The sequence below is a fragment of the Nuphar pumila genome, chromosome 2 (assembly GCF_984573655.1).
Source record: "Nuphar pumila chromosome 2, dmNupPumi1.hap1.1, whole genome shotgun sequence".
Classification (NCBI taxonomy): Eukaryota; Viridiplantae; Streptophyta; class Magnoliopsida; order Nymphaeales; family Nymphaeaceae; genus Nuphar; species Nuphar pumila.
Window position 1 is genome coordinate 51940990 of NC_143250.1, and position 9163 is coordinate 51950152.

The 9163-nt window shown below is 35.2% G+C and overlaps 1 pseudogene; it reads right to left on the minus strand.

Annotated features, from left to right (window-relative positions):
* Nucleotides 1–490: 490 nt before the first annotated feature.
* Nucleotides 491–2263, minus strand: LOC149845459 (secreted RxLR effector protein 161 pseudogene; annotated as a pseudogene).
* Nucleotides 2264–9163: the final 6900 nt, after the last annotated feature.

Below are 9163 nucleotides of genomic sequence, written 5' to 3' on the forward strand. Positions count from 1 at the left end.
AAGATATGTTTGATTGGAAAGTCATCTTAAAATAAACATAAGTTTTATTGTAGATGATGTTATTGTTGGTCATAAATGACCAGGTATGACCATGCTTATGCATTAGGTTGAAGAGAAAGGTGGGCCCACTCTCTCTCCAATGCATGAACCACCCAATCATGGGCTTATCCAAATGAGGGCATATTCGAACACGCCTCATTTGGATATAGGTGCAAAGCCGTTACACACCCTCTAAGAAGAAAATCTGGAGCATCCTGAAACGGCTGGGCAACGACTACACAGGGGAGGCATAGTGATCTAGCCTATGCTCCTTTTATTAAGGAAGCATCTTATTTGATATACAAGATATAAAATATCGAAGTAACCTTCCTGAAGCAGGCCTTACACCATTGACAATATTTTGTCCCTCTCTTTGCTCACACTCTCTCTCTCTCAATCTCCTCCACTGCTCTTTGTGCATCCACAATTGATTCTTCAGTGGTATCAGAGCTCAAGTCTCAGCAGTGCATGGAGACTTGCCAGTCGCCATTTGGGGTTGCATATCGCCGCTCAGAGAAACCAATCGTCGATCATCATTCACTCGAATACACTTGAAATCAAAATAGGGATAAGTGAAGAATGGTTAGAAGTTTTATTTATTTATTTTTATTTTGAGGTTATCACTGAAAAACCGGCTATCGAAAAATCACCCACCTAAAAAAAAAAATCCTTTACCAGGTAATCTAAATAAAAAATTTTATTTTTTTGAAGAAAACTTTGTATCTGAGGCAGAGGAATTTTTTTGGTTTTCTGCCAACGATTTAGGGAACAAGCAAATCTGAATCAGGTCTGCTTTGTGAATCAGAACCGAAGGAGGTAGAATCCCTCTGCACATGTGTGTGTGCGTTTTTTTTAGCATCAGCAGACCCGAACCGGGTCTGCTTCTTAAATCAAAGGTGGAGGAGGAAAATCCCCTCCGTTCGGCGACCCCTGTTATCAGAAACAAAAAAAAAAGCAGAATTTCTTTTGAGTGAGGGAGGTGAAATAAGAAACCCCTTGTTGCTGATAGAGGGAGTCACCACTCTCTAGCTTCTTCTCATTGTTTGCAGTTGGCGTCTGGAAGCACCACCTATAAGAAAATACAATAACACTTTTAACGTGGTTTGGTTCCAAGATGGTTCCTACATCCATGATACTCTCTCTCTCCTCAACCATATCACGAGAGAGAGTTTTCATTCTCTTTTAGAATTTAGAGTACATGCATGATCCCTTGATTCAAAGGATTAGATAACCGATTTACATATTGATAACAACTATGAGAATCATCCTTATCATATGTACATCCATTGACAATTGTACATCTTAACAGACTTCTATTTGCATCAATACTTTCCTTTCTTTTGCCAATGGTGATTGACGTGAATGCAGAATTGGATCTGGAGTCCAGATCTTGATGTCTGCTAACACACCCTCTCAAGTTCAATGTTTCATTCACCACATTGAGCTTGATAGAAAGAAATTTGTGTTGATCCTTTATAATGGGTTTTGTGAGCACGTTTGCAATTTGATCATGAGTTGAGATGTATTTGATGCTCAATTCTCATTTTGCTAGTTTGTCTCTAATAAAGTGAAGATTGACTTCTATATGTTTTCTTTTATTATGAAAAATCAGATGTAAGGCAAGACAAGCAGCTCTAATATTATCACACCAGACTAGAAGAATCTTGAATTCAGTAACTCCAAGCTCTTTTAATAGAAACTTTAACCAGGTAATCTCTACAATAGTATTGGCCAATGCCTGGTACTCAGATTCAGTACTAGATCTTGAGACAATTGACTGTCTCTTTGAACTCCATGATATAAGAATTGATCTGACATATATAGCATATCCACTTGTTGACTTCCTGTCGTCTGGGTTCCCTGCCCAATCAACATCTATATATGCATTAATAGAGCAATCCTGAGATCTCTTAATAAGAAAGGTGTGCTCAATAGTTTCCTTGAGATATCTGAGAATTCTTTTGATCACCTTCCAGTGTTCATTAGTAGGAAAGTGAATATATTGGCATACCCTGTTGACTACAAATGAGATGTCTGGTCTAGTAAGAGTGGCATATTGGATGGCCCCAATGGTGCTTCTATAAAGGCTTGGATCTTTAAAAACTGAACCAGACTTTGTCAATAATGGAGGAGACATGACCATAGGTGTATTGGCAGTCTTGGCTTCCAATAATTTTGTTTTGTTCAGGAGCTCCCCAATGTATCCTTTTTGAGATGGAGTCATTACTTGAGAGTTCCTCTTTACTTCAATGTCAAAGAAAAAATATGTCTCCAAGATCTTTTAGAGTGAACTCCTTCCCAAGCCTGCATATGAGTTGCTAAACAAAAATCTCAAATTTTCAATTATTATAATATCATCAGCATAAATGAGAGCATAAACAGTATATTGAACATTTTTTAGAATAAATAATGAATTATCCGTTTTGGCTCCTTTAAAACCCAACCTTTGAAGGAACATGCTTAATCTAGAAAACCATGCACGTGGTGCTTGTTTGAGGTTGTATAGAGCTCTTTGAAGTTTACACACATGATCAGGATGTTTGGTACCCTCAAAGCTTTGAGGTTGACTCATATACACTTCTTCCTCAATGCAACTATGTAAGAATGCATTTTGGACGTTAAGCTGACGCACATATCAGTCTTAATCAATGGCCAAAGAGAATATAAGTTTAATAGTGGAGGGTTTTACGATAGGACTAAAGGTTTCGAAATAGTTAATCTCCTCCTATTGACTGTAACCCTTGGCGACTAGCCTGGCCTTGTGCCTTTCAAAGGTCCCATTAGCCTTTCTTTTGATTTTATAAATCCATTTGCATCCGACAATGTGTTGATCTTTGGATCTGGGAACTAAGATCCAGGTTTGATTTCTTCTTAATGCCTCTATTTCCTTTTTCATGGCAGAATTCTAGTTTGGATCTCTCATGGCTTTTTCAAATGTCCCACTTTCTTTGTCTTAAAGCAAATAGATAAAAGCACTTGGCAATGAGTGTTTTGACACACTATAGATTTTTGGCTTCAAGGTTTCATCTTGGAACTGAGTTATCATATGGTGAGTATGTGTAGGAACCATGTTGTTAAGAGCTTCCTGAACTTGGTCATCAGACATCATGGACTGAGCATGCTCTTGATCGTTGGGCATCATGAACTAAGTATCCTCACTTTCAGACCCAGCTCCATTAGAATGATCTGAATTGAATTCTATAATCGAGTTGTTGGATCTTGAGCAACACACTTCATCACTGGAGGGAAACCTTAAGATAATAAGATCTTGATTAATTTTTTCTTTGGCTTCCAGATCCTTGAACTCGTTTCCATTTTTGAAAGGAAAATTGTATTCATCAAATACAACATGTCAGGATATAAACATTTTTTTGGTTTTCAGGCTTAGGCAAAAATAACCATGGTGTTTGGGAGCATATCTTATAAATACACATTTTTCGGATTTGGCCTCCATTTTGTGTCTTCTATAAGTGTGTAAGCATAGAAAACAAGCACAACCAAATATTTTTAGAAATTCATAGTTTGGTTTCACCTTAAAGAAAACTTCAATAGGACTTTTCCCTTTAAGAACTTTAGTTGGGGTCCTGTTCATAAGGTAGGTGGCAGCACTGAAGGCGTAAGACCAGAATTTTTGTGGTATACTAGCTTCAACCATCATAGTAAGACCACATTCAATAATATGGTGATGACGCCTTTCCACAACCCTATTTTGTTCGGGCATGTGAGGACAAGAAATTTGATGACCAATACCATTGGATTCAAGAAATTTTGAAAGACCTTGATATTCTCCTCCCCAATTTGAGTGAAGAAAATTAATTTTAGAGCCTGTAACTAATTCAACATGGGGTCTGAATTTTTGAAAAACTTGAAATAAATCTAATTTTTACTTAAGTAAATATAACCAAACGTACTTAGAATAGACATCAATGAATAAAGCATAATAACGAAAACCATCAATGCTAGTGATAGGGGTCGGACCCCAAACATTAGAGTGAATAATATCAAGCAGACCATTTACTGGTGTTGAGGTCTTGTCAAAAGGTATATGATGACTTTTTTCAGCTTGACACGCCTCACACACCTTATTCTCAATAAAATCCTGAAAGGGAAAACCAAACTTATTTAAAGTTTTCACCACAGTATCAAGTGCAGGATGTCCCATCCGCTTGTGCCAAACCTCAATGGAGTCCTTTTAAAAAACATATGCCTGCTTACTTCCAATGAGAGTCATTTTGTAAAGTCCTCCTTCACTTTCCCCTTGAAGAAGAGTTCTCCCTGTGCTGCGATCTTTCGCATAGCAACAACCCGAGTGAAATTCAAAAAATACATTGTTATCCTTAGCAAATTTATGAACTGACAAAAGATTTTTTGAGAGTTGAGACACATGTAATATACTCATTACAAATTTATCAAATAATGAGGAGCCAATATTCTTGATACTCAAACCTGACCCATCTCTGATTCTGACGTTGTCATCACCTTGGTACTCTGAATGAATTGATAAATTATTTAAGTTGCTTGTGACAAAATGTGAAGTGCCTGAATCTGGATACCAGTTGTTGTCGCCACTAGAGTCATTGTGAGAAGCCACATGATAGACACTAGAAGAAGACGTTGAGTTGTTCTGAACATAAGACAACAACTGATAACATGTGCGAGCCAAATGGCTTGGTTTTTCACAGATCTGACATATAATGCGAGTTTTATCATTTTGGTACCCACCACCTCTATCGCAAAAAATGTCCTCGATTGCCTCGTCCTCTAGGAGTAAATTCACCACGATTTTGGTTGTCATAAGTGGGTTTAGACATTGTGTTCACAGAAGCATTAAGCTGATCGGACTCGGTTTCATTCATGTCAACAAGATGTCTTTCTTGGATCAGCAGAAGACTATGGAGTTTATTTAGGAAAATTAGATCTGGTCTAGTTTCTATAAATGTTTTAAAAGCATTAAATATAGAGGGAAGACCTTTTAACAATTGCATAACTAGGTCTTCTTCAAGGACCGGTTTAGAGGCGACGACCAACTGGTGAGATATGAACTTGGCCTACAGAAAATACTCGTGGATCAACTTGTTTTCCTTCTTGAGGTCCTGAAGTTGGCTTTTTAGTTGCATCACACACGATCTTGAATGGGCTGCATATGATGTCTTGAGGGAGTTCCAGACTTTATAGGAGGAACTTAACCCAATCACTTGACTATGAACCGATTCACTTAAAGAGGAGATCAGCCAACTCATTAATAACTGGCCATGTTTTAACTAGGCATGATAAGATGGATTCAATTTGGTAGATCCTTCGACATATCGAGGAGGATACAATTTACTACCATTGACATAGTCCATAAGATCATAGGTGATCAAAATTGGGTTTGAATTGGGATTCCCACAACAAATAGTTTTCAGAAGTCAATTTGATGGGTAAAAAATGGTGAAGATTAGTGGGAACCTGAGGGAATGTCAAACCGTTGTTGGCAAAAGAAGAGGGCTGACTGCCGACACCAGTGGATTGAGATGAGGACATTGAACTTGAGGCCATGATCGTTGCGCTCTGATACCATATAAGAAAATACAATAACACTTTTAACGTGGTTTAGTTCCAAGATGGTTCCTACATCCACAATACTCTCTCTCTCTCTCTCAACCATATCACGAAAGAGAGTTTTCATTCTCTTTTAAAATTTAGAGTACACACATGATCTCTTGATTCAAGGGATTACATAATTGATTTACATATTTGATAACAACTATGAGAATTATCCTTATCATGTGTACATCCATTGACAGTTGCACATCTTAAAAGACTTCTATTTGCATCAATATTTTCCTTTCTTTTGCCAATGGTGATTGACATGAATGTAGAATTGGATCTGGAGTCTAGATCTTGATGTCTGCTAACACCACCCCTTCGCTGCTTTCCACTGTTGAAGGTGGTGGAACCTTCATCTTCATTTCCTTTTTTTTCTTCACCAGCAGAAGTCAGACCCAAATCTTGGGTTGCAGAGGAGGAGAGACGGTGAAATCCACTATTTTTTTATGGGAAGAGTGGAATCCAAGGTTAGTAGTGGTGGTCCTCCACCATCAACTTCCTTTTTTTTGGCTGAAATTCTGTCAAAAATCGCAAAGGGGAAGCGACATTTCTTTTTTCATTGGAAGGAAAGAAATTTTTTTTCAACCTAGGGTTTCAGAAAACAATTTTTTGGCTTTATACCTTTTAAAGGTTAAATTACCAAAATGCCCTTTTGTGATTTTTTTTATTTCTGCATGTATTCCCTCTTTAACAAAAATTTCTAATTTGCATATATGTACCCTCTTTAACAGAAGATTACTTTATTACCCCTGCTTAACTGTATTAATTTCAATTGTGTTCCCATTTTAAAATTAGATTACTTATTTGCTCTTATAGTTTTTTATTAACTTCACAGTTTAATTTCAGTTATTTATTTACTAAACTACCCTTATACTTGTCAGATAATACCTATTGTATCTTGTTTAAGTGGTATTACTTAATAGCTCCTATTCTTTTTTGTTATTTATATTGGTATCCTCTATTTTACAAAAAAAAGTTTCTATGTTTTATATTCCAGAAAGAGACCTATACTCAGAAAAATACCTGAGATAGATTCCTGATTTTCTGAAAATTTTAGAAAGCCCCCTAAAATTTTTTGTTTAACTCAAAAAGTTTAGTTTATTACTTTTCAAGGTTTTATTTTTTCTTTTTTTTTAGAACAGACCTCTTAATTTTTTAAGATTACAAAAAAAATGCTTAGTTTGTGCAGTTTGCCTCGTAAAGTTTGTTTTAATTGAATTAAGTTAGGCATTGATTCTCTTCCAAAAATTTTGATATTTTCCATGATAAAATATGAATGATATCATAAATTTTTTTATTATCAACATGATATTTGATGTATTCATAGTTAATGTTACGTTGTTTATCTTTTTGTTGGATCTTGAACATATTCTTATCATTCTTTGCCAAAATAAAATAGTTTAGATTGGGTTTGGATTTGATGAGAGCTAAATGGATCTCACAACCAAGCCAATCCAATCAATGCCCCACCTAAACCCATCAATTCAATCGAATACATCCCATCCCACTAAATATGTTTGATTATCCTATCGCGATTTGCCTTTACGAGCTTTGTCTATCTGAACGATATGTTCTATCGCGATTTACACAATGACTGATTCATAAAAGGTAGAAAAGAAAAACAATAAACAAATTGACACAATATTTAGACTTAGTAAAGTATAAATCGAGGTAACTTCAATGATACAAATCAAGGTAACTTTATAAATACAAATCGATTTCATTCACAAAGATATATCGTTGTTGCGGTAACTTCATAAGTAAAAATTGATGTGATTTACAACCATAAGAAAATGTCTAGTAGGGTTTGTGCTATCGAGTCAGTCAAAACCGATAAGCTGAATGGAATCAATTTTCATATCTGAAAGAGGAGGATTCCTCTTATTTTGACTTTAGAGAGCATCAAAAATACCCTGAACGCTGAAATGACAAACCCTGATGATAAAGCTTCAAAAGTAATAAAAAATGCATATATCAAATATAAAAAGGATAACATGTTAGCCATGACAATCATGCTTACATACATGAAAGATGATCTGATTATGATATTCAAGGATTACCCTATTGCAAAATCGATATTTAAGGCTATCTTTGTTGTATATTTTTTAATTGTTACAGTACCGATGAATAGCTGACTATTAATAAAATTACATTTCACTAAAATCATAATGTTTAAATAATAATAATAATAATAATAATAATAATAATAATAATAATATAAATAAAAAACTAAAAAATATAGTATGCAAAGGAATGGGGCAAGGAAATAACTGCACGGTTTGGATCAAAGTGATTGAATGAGAAAAAAACTGATTTTTATATTATATAAAAATTAGGGAGGACAGACAAATTACGCAAAAACCAATATTTTCTGTTGTGCTATTGTCGATCAGGCAATTCAACAGATCCAAAATTGAAAGCCGTTAACCATTTATACTAGATCAATGTAGACATATTTTTTTATCAATGTGCCTTTTGTCAAGAAAATATAAATCGTGCCTATAAAAAAACAGAAAATATAAGCCGCTTAGTCCCGCAAATATTGGGTTCTGAATCGTTCAGTCACCATTCATTAGGTTTGGGATCTTTGATTTTTCTCATGAAAACAGTGCAAAATCACCGAAGTGGACCAACACTGATACAGATGAAGGACAAATGATAAGATGAAACCCTTTAAAAACCACAAACTGAGCATTGGACATGGGCGTGCAGCAAAGTTAACTATCTCAGTTGCTATGATGCCAGGGTTTGTTTAAGCTACTGTCGATAAACAATGGAACATGAAATTTGCCTAATAGAGATTAAAGGAATTATTAGTGCTTACCTGTTAGCAGAATGGCAAAACTATTCAGACACGCTACGAAAGTTTATTGAAAAAAAGTTGTCTCAAGTATTTCTTTCGTACTGAAAAACAACTGGCTTCATAATTTACTAAGTTCATGGAGAAGTGCCTACAGAATCACTAGACCTTTTTCTCTCTGCAAGTTCATGGAGAAGAGTCCACAGAATCATTAGACATTTTTTGTTTTTTCTAAGTCTTTTTCTACTTTCAACATATGTTAATCTATCAGAAAAGTGAATAAAGGGTCAAGTAAATCAGGCAGAACTAAGAGCCTAGTCTCTTATGCATACTCAAACTGAATCGTTTATAATCTTAAAAAACCAAGAAAGATAATACAAACGGGCGGTGTCACCCAAGCAGGGAGGAGGGTTGGAGGTGGTCCAACGGTCCGAAAGATCGCAGAAAGATAGAGAGAGAAATAAAAATGGCCCATTGAGCCCTTTTTAAATACAACTCTATAACGGTGAGAATAAGTCTCACCGTTATAGAGTGAAAACCTATAATGGTGCGATCTATATCTCGTCGTTATTGATCTATAATAATGAGATTTTGTGGCCATTAAATATTATCATTTGCCAGAGAATCTCGCCGTTATATATATATATATATATATATATATATATATATATATATATATATATATATATATATATATATATATATATATATATATGTCTTTGACGGCAATATAGC